Below are 23,528 nucleotides of genomic sequence, written 5' to 3' on the forward strand. Positions count from 1 at the left end.
TTATTTTATTTTATTGGAAAGGTTTTCTTCAGTGAAATAAGGTCTGCCTGCAGTTCCTCTGTGCGACAGTAATATGAGGGTAAAGAGTAAGTGGCCATGGAAATCATGCTGCTCCCAGCATTTCCAGGGACTTAGCTTTGAGAGCCAAAATGGCATTACCAAGGGGAGACCCAAGTCTCTTATCTACACCTGTTAGAGTGAAACAACACCCATGGTAAAGGACACAGTTAAGAAGTGGAAAAAAGACATCTTACCTGTCTTCAGGAGTCAGGTTCCAGGGAACTTCAGGGTAATCAGCAACTCAGTCACTGGAATTATTATGGAGCAAATCCTGCCTGAAGCCTCTTCCAGGCACATGAAGGATACATGAAGGAAGTGACTGGGAACACTCAGCATGGATTTACCCAGAGGAAGTCATGCCAGACCAAGCTGGTGACGTAAGATGCTTTGCATGTAAGGGGAAAACAGTAGTATAAGCAAATAATCAGTATTTGCACTGGTACATGTTGACCAGAGTGGCTTTAGAGGAAATTAGTAGTATAAGCAAATAATCCATATTTGCACTGCTACATGTTGACCAGAGTGGCTTTAGAGGAAAACAAAACAAACAAACAAACAAAAACTCAAATGGACACAACCCTGAGCAACTTGCTCTAACCAGTCGTGCACTGAGCACATGAATGATCCAGAGACATAGAATCACAGAATCACTGAGTGTTTTGGGTTGGAGGGGACTGTTAAGGATCATCTATTTCCAATACCCCTGCTACGGGCAGGGACATCTCCCACTAGTCCAGGTTACTCAAAGCTGCATCCAACCTGGCCTTGAGCACTTCCAGGGATGGGGTATCTTCAGCTTCTCTCGGCAACCTGTGCCAGTGTCTCATTATCCTATGAGTAAAAAAAAAAATTCCAGATATCTAATCTAAATCTACCCTTTTAGCTTAAAATTTCTATTCCTTGTCCTATCACTACACTCCATAACAGAATCCCTCCCCAGCTTTCCTGTAGATCCCCTTTAAGTACTGGAAGGCCATTATAAGGTCTCCCTGGAGCCTCCTCTTCTCTCAGCCTGTCTTCATAGGAGAGGTGATCCAGCCCTGTGATCATCTTTGTGGCACTCCTCTGAACTTGCTCTAACAGACCCAATTGTATTCTTGAGTTGGGGACCCCAGAAGTGGATGCATATGGTGGTTTTACAGAATCATAGAATGGCCAAGGTTGGAAGGGACCTCTGAAGATCATCTATTCCAACCCCACTGCCAAGCAGGATTACCTTGAACACATTGCACAGGATGGCATCCAGGTGGGTTTTGAATATCTCCAAGAGAAGAAGACTCCACAACATCTCTGGGTAACCTGTTCCAGTGCTCTGTCACTCTCACAGTAAAGAAGTGTCCTCTCATATTCAGCCAGAACCTCCTGTGCTTCAGTTTGTGCCCATTACCTCCCATCCTCTCACTGAGCACAACTGAAAAGACCGTCTCCATCATCTTGACACCCTCCCCTCAGATATTTATATACATTGATGAGGTCTCCCCTCAGTCTTCTCCTTTCCAGGCTAAACAGGACCAGTTCTCTCAGCCTGTCCTCATACAACAGGTGCTCCAGTCCTCTAATCAACTTAGTCTTGCTCTGGACTTGCTTCAGTAGTCCTAAGTCCCTCTTTCACTGGGGAACCCAGAACTGGACACAGTACTCCAGCTGTGGCCTCACCAGGTCTGAGCAGAGGGGGAGGATCACCTCCCTTGGTCTGGTGGCAGCACTCTTCCGAATGCAGCCCAGGATACGGTTGGCCTTCTTGGCCACAAGGGCACATGCTGGCTCATGGTCAGCTTGCTGTCTAGCAGGACTCCCCAGTCCCTCTCTGCAGAGCTTCTCTCCAGCGCATCAGCCCCCAACCTGTACTGGTGCTTGGGATTATTCTTCCCCACGTGCAGGACCCTGCACTTGCCCTTGTTGAACTTCATGACGTTCCTCTTGGCCCAACCCTGCAGCCTGTCGAGGCCCCTCTGAATGGCAGCACAGTCCTCTGGGGTATCAGCCACTCCTCCCAGCTTTGTACGGTCAGCAAACTTACTGTGGGTGCACTTACCTTGCTAGGCAACCAAATCCCACTGCAGATGCTCTCTTACTCCCGTTCCTTAAATTAAAAGAGGGAGAAAATATGATGAAAGGGGCTCAAGGGCCAAGATAAGGGCAGGGAGATCACTCAATAATTATTGTCATGGGCAAAAAAGACTTGGTATAGGGAGATTAATAAAATTTATTGCCTATCACTAGCAGACTAGGACAGTGGAAACTACAGGCAAACTAAACCACCTTCTCCTCCATCCACTTTCTTTTATGTCCTTTCCACAAGAGGTGCACGAATGGGGGCTGTGGTCAGTCCCTAACGCTTCATCTCCGCTGCTCCTTCACGGTCACTCTCTGCCTCTGCTCCCCGTGGGGTCCCTCCCATGGGATGCCGTCCTTCCCCAACTGAGCCTGGGGGGGCTGCCCACAGGTAGCAGCTCTTCAGGAACTGCTACCACACTGCTCCATACCATGTAGTCCGCCCCCCAGGAACAAACTGCTCCAGCACGGGTTCCCAACAGGTGGACGGCAGCTCTGCCCAGAACCCCTGCTCTGTGTGGGCTCCTCTCCATGGGCTGCAGCTCCGGCCCGGGGCCTGCCCTGCGGGGATTCTCCATGGGCCGCAGCCTCCTCCAGGCCACATCCACCTGCTCCACTGGTGGCTCCTTCACAGGCTGCAGCGTGGAGATCTGCTCCATGTGAGACTTGTGGGATGCAGGGGGACAGCCTGCTCCAGCAGGGGCCTCTCCACAGGCCATAGGGGAATTTCTGCTCCGTACCTGGAGCTCCTTGTGCCCTCCTTTTGTGCTGACCTTGGTGTCTTCAGGGCTGTTTCTAACTCCTCTCTCCCAGCTTCTGTGGCACAACGGTATTTTCCCTTTCTTAAATCCGCTCTCCCTGAGGCCCAACCAGTGTTGCTCATTGTCTCAGCTCTGGCCATCAGCAGTTCCCATCTGGAGTCATCTGGAGCAGGTTCTGACCTGACATGGGGTAGCTTCTGGATTCTTCTCACACAGGTCACCCCTGCAGCCTCCCTGCTACCAAGACCTTGCTGTGTAAACCCGATATAGTGCAGTACTCTGTTGGGGTTTCACAAGACTGGAATTAGAGGGGGCATCACCTTCCTTGACCTGCTGGCCATGCTTCTTTTGAGCAGCCCAGTATACAGTTGGCTTTCTGGGCTGCAAGCCCACACAGCTGGCTCATATTCAGTTTCTCATCCATCCGGAGGACTCTTCCCACCTACACGTTTTTATGCCAAAGTGAACTCCATGATCCCGAAGAGCTTCTAATGCATTGAGAAAACTACTGAGATTACCAATTTTTAAATATCAGAGAGTACCAAGATACAGTACATCAAGATATTTCTGCATTCCTCCTAACTCTTCTGCACCCCATTATGTTAGACAGCTCTAATGAATTCGGTATTTTCCAGGGGCTCCATGGGGCTTCCAGTTCTTGTCTGATTTGATTTTCTTGACAGGATGACTAGATGAAATGGAATACTAGGTAAAAAGTATAAACCAGTTCCATTTAATTTTCTCTTGGCTGAGAATAACCTTGAAATACAGTCACCGACCTGCTTATATGTGTCTTGAATATATGGGAAGAAATGTAGGATAGCTAGAATAAGATGTGTTGATCTTGGATCTGAGCCTGTTATTGTATATTTTGATTTGATCAATTCATAACTAAATGTTGGAGGAATGAGGAAAGAAATTTCCCCACCCATTTTCAAGCAGAATCAGCTGTAACATCCTACTCTGTGGTTTGTTTTTTCTTACTTCAAACTGAGACAATGAGATTTTTTAATTATTTATTTTACATTACAGATAACTTTTCCTGTCTCTTTTCTTTAAGCTAATTGGGAATAGACAGTTGTTTCAAAACTGAAATATTAAAATGAAAATATAATCTACAAGAAACTGTTAACATTTCAAAGTACTGTATGAGACAGAAAAAAAAAAATGAACCTTGTGAATATAATATTTTTTTTTTCCAAAGGTATATTTTTTCACATATTCAGCCACTTGTAAATACTAACCTAACAGCAAGGAAAACTTTCTCAGAAAAAATAATATATTTACCTAAAACTTTAATTTCACTCTTTCTGGTTTTAGAGATCTTTGATGAATTCAACCCAAATTTGCCAAATCTTTTCAGCTGGGAAGAACTGACTTTTAGTCAATACTATGCCATGTTTTATACCCAGTTCTATTCTCCCCATGACAAGTTAGTTTGAAACCACCTTTCAGGTCTCCCATGCAGTCACTTAAATAACAAACTTAAGTCAGTTTGTGACATGGGACTTCTAGGGTGTTTTTCACTATGCTGTTCCAAAAGTGTCCTGGAATTGAGGTGTCTCACCTCAAGGTTCAAAACTTAGTCACCCAGCAGAAGACTCAGTCTCAGTCTTGTGCTGACAACTGAAGGATTCCATATGAAAACAAACAAACAAACAAAAAACATCTGTAAGAGATGATCTCATAGCTCAATGAACTGTCTTAAAAACTGGGAATTACAGAATTACACTAAGTCTCTTCCTTTGACGTGACAGTGTAACACCTTTGTGAATCTAGCCCTTCAGTTCCTCTGTTTAATATATAATAAATTTATTGTTTAAATACACTAGAATCAAGTTGATTCAGAATGTTCTGCTTTTAAAAAACTTCACCCGTAGTAAGCTTTAATGTTAGAAAGTTTTAATTCTTTCAGATCTGATGCAACTAAAAAAAAATAAAAACTAAACTAAACTAAACGAAAATAAAATAAATAAATAAAATAAAATTAAATTAAAAAAAAAACAAAAAACAAAAACAAAAACAAAAACAAAAGCAACCACCCAAACAATCAACTTATTTGCTAAACATAGAAACTCTTAAAGAGAGCCTTGGAAAACAGATGTGCTAATAGTCTTATGGAAAACACTAAACCAAACTTGCTACCATCCATTCTTTAGCTATGGATGCAAAATAAATGACACTAGTCTTCAGAAGTTCCTATTTAAAGATTCATTGTGTTTCTGGCAAATGTCAACAATCAGTATGGGAAAGAGGAAAAGTGTAGGTGATCATGGAGAATTTGGCAGGTGGTCTGTATTTAGAATTTCCCTGATGGGGAAGGTGAGATTTCATGTACTTCCTAGAAAGTCATTCTTTTAATTTGAAATATCCTCAAGATATGAACAACCACACTAGGGCTGTGCTTTCTGGACTGTAGCAAATGCTTTTTGTTTCTCAGAATCCTACAACTGCAGATTAAATCAATGTGCACAGTTGGTAGTGACACTTTTTAACAGCAGAGAAATAAAGTGACTGGTTCTATGACAAAAATATCCTTTTAATTGTCCAGTCTGGGCAATGACCCAAGGTAAAAACAAACAGGCTAAATGGCCTATTGCCATATCTCTCAAGAAACAATTATAATATTGTTCTTCCATTCCTTGAGTTGGCTGGGTTCCTATTTCTTAATCTGTCTGTAAGGTCTGATATTACTAATTCTCCATATTTGCTTTTCAAATTGTGGTTTCTTGAGTTTCTTTTTTTTCATCTATCTCCACCTCTTTCTCACACTGTTCTACTTTGCTACTGAATTTTCTCATCTATTTATTTTTATTTATTAATTTGTTTATTTTATTATTTATTTATTTATTTTCATTCTGGCTTCATCTGCTAGTGATATTTGTGAAGGTAGTTTAAATCTATCTGGCTCCCACTCACTACTTCTCAAACTTCCTTAAAACAGTACTTTGCCATTACATAATGCAATAATAAATGCCATATGGACAATCAGAGAAGGAAAGTGTAAAGGAAAAAATCCTATTTTCTGGCAGAAAGACACCAAAGGAATGCTGACCATAGGTGTCATATATTGGCATGGTGGTATGCAGGCAGTCATACCTTGAGGCTGTCAGGACCTCACAAAATACCCATTATTGTGCTCATCTATGATCTGTGTGAGGCACTTGGTTGGAAGAGTTCATTCTCTAGTCCTTTAATTTATATATATATACATGTATATATTTGTCACCGATGAAAGCAAGTGTGGTGCTATGAGATTTTCAGCTGAGCAGGTTTCAGAGAACATTTCCACTGGTATTGTTGATGTGTCTTGTTTCCATTCATAGGGACATGTTAGAAACTATCATTGTGCATTTAAACCACTCTAATCTGGATACAGCTTTAAAAATTTGCACAATGATATTCCCTATAATGTGAACCATGACACTGCCATAGCAGTTGGAATTCTTTGGCACTTCTGAAATTGCTGTAATAGTAAATTCAATTCACCTGGAGTCCCACTACTTGTTCGTTGTGAATCGAAAGGAAAAGGTGATTGCATTTCAGTGGCAGCATAAAGCAAGCTAAGAATAGTAAGTATGTAAGAATAGTAATGGGTAGTAAAAGAAGGGAAAGCGAGCTCAGTTCCAGGGGTGCAAGGGTTCCAGTTCTTTGCCTCACCCATGTGTTTTCAGGGTAGAGCTCAGTGGGGAGGAATTATAGGAGAAAAGTCCCTAGGAGCCTAAGAATAAAATATGCTTTTAAGCATACAGTAGATTGAATTTTACTGGTTTGTGTTTCTCTGTGACCTTATCTCATACTTTTCAATTGAGATCTTCACTTTTTGTTTTTCCACAACAAGCTAATACATTTTTCTACTTTAAGTTGTCTGATACTAAAAATGAACGCGGAGGTAACTGTCAGTCCTGGGTATATAAATCTCCAGTAGTAGTGAACCTTATTAAAGTGATAAATTAAATCAACCACATGGGAGACCCATAACAGAAGGCATGTGTGAGAGGGTTGGGAGCTGAGCTTTCTTTCAAATAAACTGCTTAGATAACATGAAATCTGGGATTGCCAGGTGCCAACTTATAAGGAAAAGTCCCTCCTGGACTGTACCAGTAAGCACCCTTCTGATAGGGAGCAGGCAACAGAGATGCAGCTTACAGCCCTGGGTCATCCCCAGACTGTCAGGCATGATCTGAGCTTCCCACCTCACTTTTGGGAATTGCTGCATTGTGTGTCAGTGTGCCCCATGTCTTTTAGGTCCTGACACTTTTGTTCTTTTGGAAATCAGTGTATATAAATATCATTTTGGCAGACCAGTGCAGAAAAGACTGAGTGAGTGAATCTCAAATACTGCTGCAAGAGGCACTGAAAGAACGGTGACCGTCACCTCAATATGAAGGTTGATACATATCGGAGAATATATATTGGAGGTTATATATTGGAGAAGCACTTTGGGAGGAACAGTATTCCACTAAATATGACATCACAAGGAGGCTGGAGGAATTAAGTGTCCCTCTGCCTGCCTGCTCCAGTCTCAGTGACCCTTTTGAGGCACAGGGTCAAAGCAAGTACAGACCCACTTGAACACACAGATCTCTCTCCCATGTGTACTGAATCAAAGAGAGAACCGTATCACCCGCAACCATAGTAAAACATTCATTTTCAACTGTAGTCCTTTGTTGGCAGAAAGTGATCAGAAGGATTACCTTTCAAAAGCATCAGAGTTTGAATTTATTATTATTATTATTTTTAATGGAAAACAATTGTCCTTGCAGGGTAAAATTTAAAGATAACAAGCTGGAACCATGCATGGCTTTATTAACACAGTGAGCTGAACTTCACTCCCTCCCTCCAAATACAACCCCATGCAGGGCTGATGAAATGAAAGCTGTCTTTAATGAAACAAGGAAATGACATGACTGAATGAATGGGGCTGCCTAACAGTCCCGTGCCTAATAACTGAATAAATTCTTGCTGAGAGAAATGGACTGTGAATGCTCATTACAGAAACACTGATTAAGAGATAAAGGACAACAATCTGACCACAAACAAATGTTAAGATCTGTCCCTATTAACTTTTATGCTCACCTAGAGATTTCTCTTAAACTATTGGAGTCATATCATCTAAACAACTTCCACATAGCCTGATGACCATTTTTCAGCGGAGGTCATCTCTAACTGGGGTTACTCTCCAGAAATAAAAGTTAAGTGTGTATTTCTGTATGAGTTAGGAGACAACCCCTAATTACTGGGAGAATATATACTTCTACCAGCATCTCAGGGATGATAGCACTGTATTATGCTTGTCTGTGTAATGCATTTGCTTTCCTTTATTTTTTTTTTATTTTTATTTTTTCCATCCCTTCTTCCTTCAGGATTGTCTCAGAAAGTCAGGATGTGATCAGTATGTGTGTCTATACAAAACTGCTGTATCCAGTTGCTCCACTTATAGCAGCAGAACGTTTACAACAGTAAAAGAATGTACCTCTGGTGATTAGATGAGCCAGGACAATATTGGACCCCTTTAGTATGGTGACTCATACAGATCTAGTAAATTACTGTCTTTTTTTTTCTTTTTTTTTTTTCCTTTTTTTTTTTTTTTCTTTTTTTCTTTTTCCTTTTCTTTTAAATGCTCAGCTTGGCCTAGCATCCCTCTTTAATAATTCATTTTGTGATAGTCTCAATCTTTTTAGGCCAGATTTTGTCACAGCCTTCCCGATACCGTTAGATTTCTTTCCTTTCTTGTTTTTATCTCTTGGACATCTGCTCGTCAGTTTTCCCTCAATTTTCTTAAGAATATAAGTAGAAATGATGACACTAATTCTGATCAAATGTCTAGTTAGCTTACTACTCTGATTTTGGTAGTCATCAGTAATGAACATTAAAGAAAGAGAGCAAGTGCAGAATAGTTCTTCCATCTCTATGGCTTGCAGTTTGTAGCAGTTAGCAATATAAGGACTTCCTTTGTATTAGTTTGTGTCCAGGCCACTGACTTTATTAGCCTGCTCATGTCCAACTCCAACTATTCTTTTTCTATTTTTATATCTATTTTTAGTCTGCACAACATCCTGTGACACTATTAGCACAATGTGTGAAAAGAAGTTCTTCCTTTTATTTTGATTATAATCATTCTACTTGTTAATTTAATTGGATGACTTCATACTTGGACACTGCGAGAAAGATCACAACTTCATTCATGATCATATGAATCATGATTTTGTTGACTTTTAGTAAATTATCTTTTAGATGTTCTCTTTCAGCAATGAGGATCCTTGATCTTTTTGTCTATTACTTTGTACCTCTTCTTGGATGAAGGTTGTTCAGTACCTGTGGCCTTTCTAATTTCCTTTCTCATTTTCCTTTCTCACTTAACTATATTGTTTCTGATATAAGGAAACTGGAACTGCATGCACCGTTCAAAAACAGAGGCAAAATATTTTTGGGTTTTGTTTGCTTCTTTGTTTTTCTGTACTTTTTTCTTAAGTTATCTGAATTTTCTGTATAGTATTTTTTTAGCAATGATTTTTTCCTCAAATAGTATATAGTGCTCCCTGGGTATCTTTTCCACACTCGTTAGTGAAAATCATCATATATGTATATAAGTTATGAATACTGAATTCAGCTGATCAACACAATATTTGCAATGGTTAGTTCTAATTTTAACTACCCTGAAGAATTTTGTATCAAATCTGTTATCTTGACAATTCAAACTATTGTTTATTATTATTATTATTATTATTGTGTGTGTGTGTGTGTGTGTTTTAGATATATATGTTTCAGTTTACTTTTTGCATAAATAATGTCTGGTAGTCATGATCTGATGATTTTTTTCCAAAGGCCTAATTGTATTCAGGGGGGACTTGGACCAGATGCTTTGTGATTCAAAGAACCAGATGTTCTGTGATTCTGTGATAAGATATATATATGGGACACTTCTTCCCTGGATGGCCAGGCTCTATTATGGGCATCACACAAATTCTTCTATGAACACTGATATAAAAAGTCCACTAGCTTTTTGTCTTATTTTCCTTTAGTTCTCCTTTTCAACTCAATTATATATTGGCCCCACTACCTCTCAGCAAGCTTCCTATTCTTGAAGTTTCCAAAATGTTTTCATTAATAGTTTCTACGCCTTTAGCAAGTTACTCAGAAAAATATTATCTGGCTTGGTTTACATTTAATCTGCTGAACTTTAATCTATTTTCCATTTTCTTCAGTTGAATATGATCAGATTTTGTGGACTACTTTTTTATTTTGTTAGCTTCATGGGGTGTATATTTACTGTGGACATCTAACTCAATTACTTTTCAATGCTGTTTTATTATTATTATTTCCTTTCAATTAAATATACATTTTCATATCTTAAAGATCTTCGTGTAGTAAATATTTTAATGATAAGTATTACATAGTTGACTTTTCCACTTTTTTTTTTTTTTTTTCTTTCAGTTTTTGAGACTACCTCAAGTATATTATGGTCAGTGTTACAGAATAAGTCTTCAGGAATAAGATTCAATCACTTTCAGTTCTTTTCCTTTATCTCAAAGGACTGCAAAGAAAATCATTTGTAGTCAGTAGTCCTCCATGTTGTAAATGTTATAAGTTACTTCTTCAACCCATTCACTGAAGAGTGAAGCAAAAGATCCTTCTGTGCACTACAGCTGACTTGAGACAGCAATAGGTTCACATGCTGAGGAGTTGCTTCTTTGTTATGTAACTAGATTACATACTAGGTAGCATATACTTTTTCTGAAAATTCTACCCAGATGATATTAAGAAATGAATTTTTAATTAAAACACCGTGGAATTTCCTTTGAAAATCAGATTCCTGGTGCTTCCTAGCAGCAGGCAAGTGAGATGTCCCCCCACTATCTTATTATTTTTGGAGACTTTTTTGTTGTTTATAGGAAAAAAATACTTATGCTAACACAACTTGCTAAGTAAAATGTCCCTTTGGCAACTATCCCAGAATCGCAACTATAAACACATGTTTAGGTTTTAAGCAGTGTTATACACTAGATAATTTATCATTTCCCTGCTTTAGCCATTTCATTTCAAGTCATTAGTCAGCCCTGTACAAATAAATCACAACTTACAAAACTTTAACAATCCATATAAAATAAATGGTATTCTCGTCTTTTCTGTATTTGCAGAGAAGAATTGTAGGGAATATTTAATAGAGGTGTAAAATGCTTACTTTGCTCCCTACCTTATTAAGTTATATTCCTGGATATTTTGTTTCACTGAGGGATTCAGTCTTTCAATAGCACTGGTCTAACTTCTCTGTTTTCAAGTATGCATTCCTTTGTGTTTTGTTTGGCTGAAGAACCCTTCCCTTGCTCTTGGAGTCTGTAGGTTGTTCATCATATTTCATTTAGTTTGAGCATAGAGTATGCTTTTCAGAGGTTCATATCACATCATTCTAGCGTGCGGACTGATGAGAAAGAATTAGGCTACTGTTGACTGAGATTTCTTCATCAACAGTTCATGAAGATCTATAGCAAATTTTCCCTATATTTTAAAGGAGACATATAGGCACTTGAATGTGACCGACTGCTGATTATTGTCTGCAGTAACATATCAGCTGTGTGGAGTCTCCCAGAAGTAAGTTTTGGCTTTGCCAGAATAATAATGGTTGTGATTAAGTCTTTAAAATAAAATAAAATAAATAAATAAATAAATAATCCCAAACCTATTTCAGCCTTGATCTCTAAGTATCTCATATATAGGGTATTCTTTTTATTCTTAAAGCTATGAAAGATTTAAAAACAAATCAGTTTACAAACACTTTCCTATCTTGGGACTGTAAACCATCCCTTATTCCACAGAGATACATTTTCTTGTTCTAGGAAACAGATCTCTAAGAGTAAGACGATGAAACTTAAGGAACGCTCAGTTTTAACCTTTCTACCATGTTTGTCAAATAGCTTAGGGAAGTGTTTTCATCTGTGTTTTTCAAATCAAACCCGGGTGGGCCAAGGAAACCTATCAACATAAACCCATTAAGATTGTTGTGAATATAAGAGGCAGGGGGTTGTACAGAGGGACTGCCTTTCATGGGCCTTCTGTTTGATTGTGATTATATTTAAATTTGAGAGCTTATTATGTTTACAGCTGTGACTATGTTGCTATGACAGCAGCAATGCAGAAGTCCTTTTACAAGAAAGGGACAGCTCTACATATTCTTACTACAGCTTGAGTTTCATTTTCCTTACATTTCTTAACTGTTATATAAGGATGAATGCATTTTGCCTTTCCCCTCACCTGGTTTGTCCAGGAAAAGTTTCTTAAGAGTAAATTAGGTGCAAGTGTTTTGTGGAGGAATATGTTATTTAAAGCCTTCTGTGTAGCTGGTTCTCAACACTTTACTTAAGTCTTCATCTTTTCATCCCTGGAATCTACGTTGTGCTGCATACTGTTTCAAGACACACATCTTTCTGACTTCATTGCCACATTACCACAGCTCAAGAGCAAGCAAGAAACACTCTGGTTTCTTGGAAAGAGAGCCTGGTCAGCCTGTCTGTCTATCAAGTGTGCAAACTCCCACTGTTCCCTAGGGTGCGAGCAGAAAGCAAGCCTCCCTTCGTCTGCCATTTCCTAGCCAACACTCACACAATGGAGAGCATGTAAACAGTTGGCTGAGCTGATTGTTGCAGTGATTGAAGCAAATCAAGGGCAGCTTTGCCTCGAACAATGAATTCAGCACTCTGTATGCAAATTCCTCCCTGCTTTCACTTCTGTTTCTCATCTGTGCCAGCATGGTCTTAACGAACCTCCTATGAACTACAAAACAAGTTACGAAACCTTGCAGATCACTGGTCTTTTATTATAAGCTTTCAGTTTCACTTACTTTGCACAAAACATGCCTGCAAGCAGAACCCAGGTTGCACAGCTGGACTCCTTCAGGCAGCTCTTGTCCTCCCCACCCTATTTTATTTCACCCTATTTTATTTTTTTTTTTTTAATACTGGACTTTGTCTTCTGATTTGCAGTGTTATTAAATAACGTGATAGAAAATGAAGCAAAGAAAGGATGGCTGTTTTTTTGGTTTTTTTTTTTTTTTTTTTTTTTTTTTCCTCCATCATTTCGATTCAATAGAATGAAGGCTGGCTGGCTGATTTACTAAATTCATTACAGTTTGGAAATGCCTCATATCATTTAGGATATCATTTAGGAAATAGCATTACTTTTATCTTTCTTGTAGCAGTAACCTTAGGTATCAGTGCTGAGGTCCCAGCAGCTGCCTTGCCCTTTGCTAGGTGTGAATGGGCACGTGCCAGCTGCTGAAGCTGAAGCATGTGCTTCCCTCTCTGATGTGAAGCTTGAGGAGTTCAAGAGGTCAATTTCTGTGCTTTCAGTGTTGCACTAAACTGCACTCCATACAAACTGCTTTGTTTTGTACTGCGGGAAACATGTTTGTCCTTTCTTGGCCCTTGTGTAGAAATAGGGTTATACCATTAATTCTGTTATAAATATTTCTGTTTTGGCAGAATATGTATTTCCATGCAGCCTATTACAACATGTAGTTGAATTGTGATAATTAGTATTCATTACCAACAGTCATTCAATGGAGACACTCCAATATTAGTTTCAACTATAAGGAAATGTAATTTTGTTTCTCTAGACTTCAGTTCCTATTGGAAAATTCGTTTGAATATTTTTGTACAAATTAATTACCACTCAGGGTTGTCCTCAAGAGGTATCACACATGCTAGGAAATATGGTTGTTAACATTCTGCAATTGCTGCATCACTTGGCTTGTGCTTATAGTCCCCACTTTGCACATCTGCTGTATTTGCATATTACAAAACATGACATGAATCCTGCACAGTATGTATGAATGCTGAGGAAGGGGGAAGGAGAGGACTTCTTCACCAGAGAATGATCATTGCTTTCTTGTTCTTGTTGCTGAGAGTCAAGCTGTTCGTCTTCGTGCTACTTGGATTGCCACATGGAAGTCACAGAATCACAGAATCATTTAGATTGGAAGAGACCTCCAAGATCACAAAGTCCAACCTCTGACCTAACACTAACAAGTCCTCCACTAGTCCCATCCAGACAACCTATTATTTCCCTAATTTTCTGGAGATGTTATGATAGGACCAGGGAGCTGAATCAGATGGCTCCAAATTAAGGATCATAACAGATTTTAAGGGTATCTCTTTGTGTCAGCTTGCTGAAAAACAATGTATGAAGTGCTCTCTTTCTTCAATTGTGAGGCTTGTCGGCATGGACCAGAAATATGGCCAAAGTAGCAATGTTAAAAAATCAGTGAATTTAAACACATTAGCCAGTGTTTCTCTTCATTGAAAAGAAAATAAGATGACAGTAGACAAATAGCTTACCTAGGAGGGACTGTGGGAAGGTAGCAATAGATATTATTGGCTAGATGGAAATTGATTACCAGAATCCAGAGGTCAGTCAGAAATTCGTGTTGGGTTAGTGTTAATGCATCTGTAATATATGGCCATAGACAGGTCAGTCAGGCTAAACTGAAAGCAATCTTAAACTGAGGCTAGAGGTTTTGGGGACTGTGTAGAACCTTGTATGGATAGGACTGTCAAGGAGGAATTTCCATGAGGCCTTTTTTTTTTTTTTTTTTTTTTTTTTAATTTATTTATTTATTGAGCACAAAAAGCAAGTCAAAGTCATCTAAAATATTTCAATTTGCATTTTGTCTGCAGAAGGATCCCTCCTCACAAAGAGATAACCAGTGTCTCACATCTAGCCAGCAACCATTGCATACCCATAACCCAGGATTCCATGAATAGGATTCCATTGCTGTTAGTGTAAAATTGTGCACAACTTCAGTTGTTTAATAACATCACCATCTTTTACATAGCAAAAGGTTTGATGAAAAGGTTGTCTATATCTGGCTTGGGCATAAACATTTTCCTGCACATAGGGAGGAATAATCCTAAGCACCAGTACAGGTTGGGGGCTGATGCGCTGGAGAGAAGCTCTGCAGAGAGGGACTGGGGAGTCCTGCTAGACAGCAAGCTGACCATGAGCCAGCATGTGCCCTTGTGGCCAAGAAGGCCAACCGTATCCTGGGCTGCATTCGGAAGAGTGCTGCCACCAGACCAAGGGAGGTGATCCTCCCCCTCTGCTCAGACCTGGTGAGGCCACAGCTGGAGTACTGTGTCCAGTTCTGGGTTCCCCAGTAAAAGAGGGACTTAGGACTACTGAAGCAAGTCCAGAGCAAGACTAAGTTGATTAGAGGACTGGAGCACCTGTTGTATGAGGACAGGCTGAGAGAACTGGTCCTGTTTAGCCTGGAAAGGAGAAGACTGAGGGGAGACCTCATCAATGTATATAAATATCTGAGGGGAGGGTGTCAAGATGATGGAGACGGTCTTTTCAGTTGTGCTCAGTGAGAGGATGGGAGGTAATGGGCACAAACTGAAGCACAGGAGGTTCTGGCTGAATATGAGAGGACACTTCTTTACTGTGAGAGTGACAGAGCACTGGAACAGGTTACCCAGAGATGTTGTGGAGTCTTCTTCTCTTGGAGATATTCAAAACCCACCTGGATGCCATCCTGTGCAATGTGTTCAAGGTAATCCTGCTTGGCAGTGGGGTTGGAATAGATGATCTTCAGAGGTCCCTTCCAACCTTGGCCATTCTATGATTCTGTAAAACCACCATATGCATCCACTTCTGGGGTCCCCAACTCAAGAATACAATTGGGTCTGTTAGAGCAAGTTCAGAGGAGTGCCACAAAGATGATCACAGGGCTGGATCACCTCTCCTATGAAGACAGGCTGAGAGAAGAGGAGGCTCCAGGGAGACCTTATAATGGCCTTCCAGTACTTAAAGGGGATCTACAGGAAAGCTGGGGAGGGATTCTGTTATGGAGTGTAGTGATAGGACAAGGAATAGAAATTTTAAGCTAAAAGGGTAGATTTAGATTAGATATCTGGAATTTTTTTTTTTACTCATAGGATAATGAGACACTGGCACAGGTTGCCGAGAGAAGCTGAAGATACCCCATCCCTGGAAGTGCTCAAGGCCAGGTTGGATGCAGCTTTGAGTAACCTGGACTAGTGGGAGATGTCCCTGCCCGTAGCAGGGGTATTGGAAATAGATGATCCTTAACAGTCCCCTCCAACCCAAAACACTCAGTGATTCTGTGATTCTATGTCTCTGGATCATTCATGTGCTCAGTGCACGACTGGTTAGAGCAAGTTGCTCAGGGTTGTGTCCATTTGAGTTTTTGTTTGTTTGTTTGTTTTGTTTTCCTCTAAAGCCACTCTGGTCAACATGTAGCAGTGCAAATATGGATTATTTGCTTATACTACTAATTTCCTCTAAAGCCACTCTGGTCAACATGTACCAGTGCAAATACTGATTATTTGCTTATACTACTGTTTTCCCCTTACATGCAAAGCATCTTACGTCACCAGCTTGGTCTGGCATGACTTCCTCTGGGTAAATCCATGCTGAGTGTTCCCAGTCACTTCCTTCATGTATCCTTCATGTGCCTGGAAGAGGCTTCAGGCAGGATTTGCTCCATAATAATTCCAGTGACTGAGTTGCTGATTACCCTGAAGTTCCCTGGAACCTGACTCCTGAAGACAGGTAAGATGTCTTTTTTCCACTTCTTAACTGTGTCCTTTACCATGGGTGTTGTTTCACTCTAACAGGTGTAGATAAGAGACTTGGGTCTCCCCTTGGTAATGCCATTTTGGCTCTCAAAGCTAAGTCCCTGGAAATGCTGGGAGCAGCATGATTTCCATGGCCACTTACTCTTTACCCTCATATTACTGTCGCACAGAGGAACTGCAGGCAGACCTTATTTCACTGAAGAAAACCTTTCCAATAAAATAAAATAAATTAAATTAAATAAATAAAATATAATAATAATAATAAAAAGAAAACCACCCTCAACTTGCTACACTACAAAAAATGCCAGATAAAGAGCTCCCTAATGCTTAGACAACCAGTTCAACATTATGAACTGGAAAAGCAAAGTTGTACAGTCATATGTCTTTTTTATAGAGCCTTTAGTAATATCACTCATAGGCACTAAAGTACTGAGCTGTAAGGCTTCACAGACTATGTAGATACTATAGAAAAGACACACACGCACAATCAACAGCAACAACAACAAAACACCAACATTTCACAAGTCACATTCCTGTACCTCATTATAGCAATTCTTTCCACAGAAGTTGAAAAAATATATTTTTGGAAATTATGTAGTATATTACCACTCTTAATTGGGATGAGCTGAGGTATATAGGTGGATAAAATGACAAGAAGAAAGTACTTTAGTACCATGCACACAATTGGCCTATAATGCTGGTGTTCTAGCAGCTGTTTCTCTGCTCAGTCCTATAAGTCCCACATATTGTCATCAAAATATATTGGAAAATGTTATTCATAGGCAGTGCTATGACCACAGAAGAAGTCAGAGTGAATCTGAATCCTAGTGTGCCTGAGATAATCACAGACATCACAGGCTTACATTTTATCCTCAGTTGCTTCCAAACCCACTTCCATTTGGATGAAATAATGGCAGGGAGATTATAATGAATTTATTGTCATGTAATCTGCAGACAGAGAATTATAACATTCTGAATGCAAACGGTGATTTAAGGCACTGAGAAACAATTTCTGCCCTGGCATTTTGCATGAACAATTGCCATTGTTGAGTTTGTGCCCAGATCTAAAAATAAAATTTGGTCCAGCTTTTGGCAAATAATGTCCATGAGCAGTTGAAAAGGATGAAGCCTAGACTGGATGCCAGATCTCTTTTTGTGTTCTCAGTCCTAAACAGTCCTTGTCTATTTTGTTTTCATGATGAATGTTGTACTGGCATGTTGTTTTTGAAGAGGGACAGTTTAATCCAGAAAGCAATAGTGTAAAACTCAGAGCCAGCTGTGAGAATCCAGGTAGAAGTGCCATTAAAAATCAGAGGAAATACCTGATTTCTTTCTTTGAGACTGCAAACTCCTTATAACTTAGACTGCTCTTTACAGAGAGCAGTCTTTATATCTTTATGGTTCCCATTTTGTTAGGAGTACTAAACAATCCTGGGTATGCTGCTATGAATTATCAGCAGCAAGCTTGGGACCACCAGGCAACTTCAATCTCACTGTTTTCAGGTGCTAAAACTAATTCCAGCTGTCCTACGTATACTTGTTATATACTATTATTATTATTATTATTATTATTTTCATAAAATATCCTTTTGTGATAAACTGGTCTTTATACACACACACACACACACACACACACACACACACACAAAACAAAAAACAAAAAACAAAAAACAAAACAAAACAAAACAAAAAAAAACCAAAAAACACTTAAGTAAATCCAGGCAACAGAAACTGAGTAAAATCTTTTTTAAAAAATACCCAATTCTTTGATTATCTTTCCTTTTTAATGCATCATATCAAAATATGATTTTTTTCCATTACCACTGAAACTTTTGTATTATCAATTTTATTTTCTGCTTCTCTATTTCTTTGTAACTATTCCTGTATTTCTAACACAAGGTAATTAAAATAGCATTTTCCTTTAAAAAAATAACAAACTGGCCCTAGTAACTCTCCAGAAAAAATGTGAGATTATATGGTAAAAACAACCCTGTTCAAAAATTTATACTTTTTCTTAAAGATCTTGAGTGGCATGTAGCAGATAATAGCATAATCCTCTGTCCATCATTTACGTTCCATTACAGCAGTCTCCATTTCAAATCTACTTGTTATTAAATTGCAAAAGAAATAAGTGATTTTGAGAAGCTTCAACCTCAGGACATCACCAAATTGATTTCTTATTTAAATATGTGTCTCTGTGTGTGCACATTTACGTACATATGCATGTAAAAAAGAAAACAAACAAACAAACAAAAAAAAAAACAAAAACCAAACCAAAACAAAACAAGAAAAAGAGGGGACGACGACTTAGGACTACTGAAGCAAATCCAGAAGAATGCTAAATTGATTAGAGGACTGGAGCACCTGTTGTATGAGGACAGGCTGAGAGAACTGGTCCTGTTTAGCCTGGAAAAGAGAAGACTCATCAATGTATATAAATATCTGAGGGGAGGGTGTCAAGATGATGTAGTGACAGGACAAGAGGCACCGGGCACAAACTGAAGCACAGGAAGTTTTGGCTCAATACGAGGGCCACTTCTTTACTGTGAGAGTGACAGAACACTAGAACAGGTTGCCCAGAGATGTGGAGTCTTCTTCTCTTGGAGATATTCAAAACCAGCCTGGATGCCATCCTGTGCAATGTCCTCTAGGTGATTCTGCTTGGCATGGTCTGATGAGGTCCCTGAAGATGATCTTCAGAGGTCCCTTCCAACCTTGGCCATTCTGTGATCCTGTGATTAGGTCAGTGACAAGAAGTATCCTCCCTAATATTTCTGTGTAAGCAAAATCTTCAAATGGTAATGAAGATTACTGCCTATCTTGAAAAACCTCAGAGACAATGCTCTTTAAAAATGCTGTGTTTTGTAGTGCGTGTCTTTTTTTTTTTTTTTTCCAAATTTTCCAGATATAAGAAATCTGTGGTTTGTTCCTCTATGTTTACATTACCAATGTATGAGAAAATGAGTGATCGCTTAGCCTGTAAAACATGGCTTCATAAAAAAATAAAAACAAATGTAAAATAAAATAATCTACTTAGCACTTTAGACTTCATTTAATATTTAAAAATTATATATTAAAAAAAAAAAAAGAGAGAGAGAGAAAAAAAAAGAGAGAAGAAAGCAAATCAGATGTTTTAGTTAGGCACTTCCTGATGACATTCTGCCTTACTTTCCTTTTTCTGCCTTCAGTCCAGACACTTGATCTTTACAAAATATACTTTCCAACAAAAGAAAATATTGTACATTCTTACCCACAAAGCATGCAGACTGTTCATTACTTGATCAGATACAAAAGCAAAGTCTTGTAAGAAGTTAGACCATTTAAAGAAGCTGTATTTACCTTATGGTCAAGTAATGTTCTCCCAAGACTTTGGAAAAGACCAAGGAAAGGTCTCATGCCGTGAAATTATTATAAGCAAATAACAACTTCATTGTAAATAAAGATTGCTTTGATTACTTTTAAAGGGATTATGATAAACATGCCACAATATGTACTGGAAAAAATAAAACTATGAATCCTGCATTCAAATTCTTTACTAGGAAACAGGTTCAACATAAATCAATTCATTAACGGCTGTCCCTTGACTGTGGTTTATGGAGATACTGACACAAGCATGCAGCTTTACAGAACAGAGGGTGTGCAAAGCATGCAAATAGATAAATGGCTGTTACCTGGAGGAAATAGTCTGGCACTAACTGAAGTTTAGATTTTTCTATCAAGTCAGCACTTCAGCAGGGCAATTCAAGTTTGTGACCTACTGTCACATACCTGAGCTGGAGCCAACACCAATTGGCTGCAAAAGCGTAGAGATAATTTCTCTTATAATCTATCTCACTATATTTCTTGGGATAGAATTTTGACGTATGCCAGGCATAATTTCCTTTTTTTTTTTTTTTTTTTTTTCTTGAAGGAGACAGAATTTCATTTGATTTTTCCCCTACCCCTTGGGTTTTAGAAATAGGTGTTTATACAATTTAAACAAAGGTTAAAGGGTTTTGACTACATGGCCATTTTAATTTATTTATTTATTTGTCTGGTTCCTCAGTAGCAAATATACTTTGTTGTAAATTGTTCCTTGCTTTTTACTAAGGGAGTTTTGTGTGCAGCGTCATCTTTTTAAGTGAGATTGCTTGGTGCTTGCCCTTCTTGTGTTCAGAGGTATATTTCAAAACTGAAGAATATGCTACTTCTCAGTAGATCTATTTATCAGATTTTACAGTATTTTAAGCCCTCCTTAGTCTGTTTACTAGCATACAGAACAGTGAGAAATGAAATCTGGAATCCATATATAAAGTTAAATGAAAAAAAAAATAGGTATAATTATAACCATTCAATACAGTTAAAATATTACTGATATCTGAATTTTTAGATACTAAACAAAGAAAACCACCATTAAATTTCAGCTAACTTAAACCACATCAAGTATATACAAAACCAGTTATGTAGAAACATTTATTTATTTCTTTTCTAAGCACATTATTTTTCATTTTTGACCCTAATTCACATTTTTTTGGGGACACATTAGCTAAACACAGCAGGTTTCCACAACATGTTGTGCAGTCTTATTTGCATTCAGAAGCAAAGTTCTTGCTTTAGTATTACTTTTGAGAAGAGAAAGGCAAAACCTGTGGTATTAAAAGAGTTATAATAGCTCCATAAGTTTAAACTTCTATGATATTTATAGGTATATTAGTAACAGAACTGACTCAATACTTCAGAATGAAAAATTCATCTTTAGTTTCTCTATTGCTTATTTATATCATTTATAAGATTTCCTGTACTAAGGATAGATTCACAGCTGGTGTAAGCCAATGTATTTTTACTGGATTCAGTACAAGATAAGAATCTAGACAGTGCAAAGTTCATATTCATCTCGCTAGGTATGCAACTTAGTTTTGATTGGGTGATAAATCACAAAGTTTCTTCTCCTTCATGAAAAGATTGTATAAAAATTGAAGAACATGTGCTGCTGAGTACAAAAGTGCATGTTATAATAAACTTCAACAAAAATTGCTGAATGCAGTTTCATAACTCCCTCTTTTTTTTTTTTTTTTCTTTCTTTTTTTTTTTATTTTCTTCACAACCCTGTGCCAGTTAAATTAGGACCACTTGAAGGTATAAGATAACCAGAACAGTAGAAGAGAAAAGAGAAATTCACTTCAAATTTACGTGAGTACTTTTCTGGAAAACAAAACAAAACAAAACAAAACAAAACAAAACAAACAAACAAAAAAATCATCCTTCCAGTTTTGATGAACAGTCTATGTTTGTACATTGTACAATTTTACATATGCAATGTTTGTGTTAATAGAACTTTCCATATTTTTAGATTGGTTAACCATCTTGTTATAATAATTTTTACACTATGGCATTTTAACAAATTTTAAGTACATTAACAGAAAACTGGAAGTGGTCACTGAAATCTCTGAATAGACCTCCATAACACTGATCAGAACACAGTATTGTTCTTTTAATAAAAATATAATTTTAAAAGGAAAGAACTTTATTTTGGTTTACAAATTATCAATGAGAAAGTGACTTCATCTCAACTTTTGCCAAGTTCCTTCAATTGTTCAGTAAGTTGTTTCTTGAAAATGACATATTTTCAATTTCTTATAAGCTAGTATATTTTCAATTTCTTATAATCTAGCTGATAATGACTAGAATGACCAGATAATAGATAATGACTAGATAATGACTAGAATGGCTGCTTCATTTTTCACTTGTCACAGGCAAAATCCCACCTAAGAAAAGAGGATAGGGAATCTGAGACTTCTAATTCAGTTAAAATAAAGATCCCAAAGTTTGCATTCATATCTGAATTATCCATAATAATTAGTCTTTGGTGATATGGAGAGGTCACAGAACACTGGGCACTAGTTTGATAATGGAATTCTTTTGTCTGTCCATGGGAAAGAGGAAAGAGATGTTAGTTGATATATTTGGTACTCGGTGTGAATCAAAGAATTTCATTCCATGGGAGATCAAGAAAATAAGAAAGATATTAATATCTTCCCTTTAGTAGGAATGTGATCAGAAACAGCTGTGACAAGTACAGAAGACTAGATAGAAGCACAGGATATGTATCAAGATGAAGCAGTCATACAAACACACCAAGAACCAGCTCCCCAGGTGTCGTGGTTCTGCTCGAGTGGGCAGCCAAGCTCCACCACAGCCGCGCTCTCACTCCCTCTCCTCAAAGAGGAATGGGGAGAAAATATGTGAAAAGGGCTCAAAGGTTGAGATAAGGACAAGGAGATCACGCAGTAATTATTGTGATGGGCAAAACAGACTCGGCATGGGGAAACAGTAAGATTTATTGCTTATTACTAACAAGCTAGAGAAATGAGAAACAAAGGAAAGAAACCAAAAGCACCTTCCCCCCCATCCACCCTCTTCCACGTCCTCCCCCCAAGCAGTGCAGGGGAATGGGGGAATGGGGGTTATGGTCAGTCTACAGCACTTCTTCTCTGCTGTTCCTTCTCGGTCACTCTCGTCCCCTGTGCTGTGGGGTCCCACCCACGGGATAAAGTCCTTAATGAACTGATCCGGCGTGAGCTTCCCACAGACAGGAGGTCTTCCAGAACTGCTCCAGATATGGGTCCGTACCACAGGGTCCATCCCTCAGGAGCAAACTGCTCCAACCTGGCTCCCCCACGGGCAGCAGCTCCTGCCAGGTCACCTGCTCCTGTGTGGGCTCCTCTCCACGGGCTACAGGTCCAGCCCGGAATCTGCTCCATCAGGGGTCTTCCACAGGCGGCAGCCTCCGTTGGTGCAGGGCCACCTGCTCTACCATGGCCTCCTCCACGGGCTGCAGCATGGAACCCTGCTCCACTGTGGTACTCCATGGGCTGCAGGGGGACATCGCGATGCCCTCCCCGTCCGGCCCCACCTTCCCAGGTGCCCTTATGCAACAGGTTTGAGGCCCTGGAGCTCGACAGACCAGTAGCTGAGGAAGAGGTAGCAAGTGTTCCCAGGAGGATGCCTAGGGTGAGGAGGTTGACTCCATGCCTCAGGACTGCCTCCATCAAGAAAGACAGAAGGGTTATTGTTGTTG

Source organism: Aythya marila, assembly GCF_965140915.1.
Source record: "Aythya marila genome assembly, chromosome: 3".
Classification (NCBI taxonomy): domain Eukaryota; kingdom Metazoa; phylum Chordata; class Aves; order Anseriformes; family Anatidae; genus Aythya; species Aythya marila.